This window comes from Orycteropus afer, unplaced genomic scaffold (assembly GCF_000298275.1).
Source record: "Orycteropus afer afer isolate SDZICR_OR568_19922 unplaced genomic scaffold, OryAfe1.0 scaffold00136, whole genome shotgun sequence".
In the NCBI taxonomy this organism is placed as follows: Eukaryota; Metazoa; Chordata; class Mammalia; order Tubulidentata; family Orycteropodidae; genus Orycteropus; species Orycteropus afer.
Window position 1 is genome coordinate 5,048,820 of NW_006921723.1, and position 702 is coordinate 5,049,521.

Consider the following 702-nt stretch of genomic DNA (forward strand, 5'->3'; position numbering starts at 1 on the left):
ATGGGTTTGAACCGCCAGCCTCCTGGTTAGCAGTCAAGTGCCTTAGGCACTATGCTACCAGAGCTCCCTTCCAATGAAATCCCCCTCCCTTATTCCCAGTCTCAGTCCCCAGAAGTATCCATGGTTAGCAGGTTCTGGAGGATCCTCCCAGACATTTTCTGTACACAGGCTTGTCTTTAATCTTATTTCATCTTGATACAAATGGAAACACACTATTTACTAAACTGCAGCTTGTTGGTCCTGGCTCAGGTTGGGACATCTCTTAAAGCCAGTTGTTGCCAAGTTGATTCCGACTCATGATGACCCCACCCATGCATGGCAGAGTAGTTACACTTCATAGGGTTTCCTTTTTTTTTTTCTTTCTGTTTTTGTTAATGGTTTCTTTGCTTTACTCTTGTTGAGAATATACACAGCAGAACATCCACCACTTCCACAGTTTCTGCCTGCACAGCTCGGTGAGACTGACGACGTTCTGCAAGTCGTGTAACCACCCTCACCCTCTGAGTTCTTCCTCCCCATTTACATAAATTCACTACTGACTCACTGCTAATGTCCTCTTCGGAACGCTGGTAGCCTAGCAATGACTAAGGCACTTGACTACTAACCAGAAGGCCGGCCGTTCAAACCCACCAGCCACTCCTCGGAAGGAAGATGGGGCAATCTACTTCCGTAGTGATACCGCCTCGGAAACCCAAGGAGGGG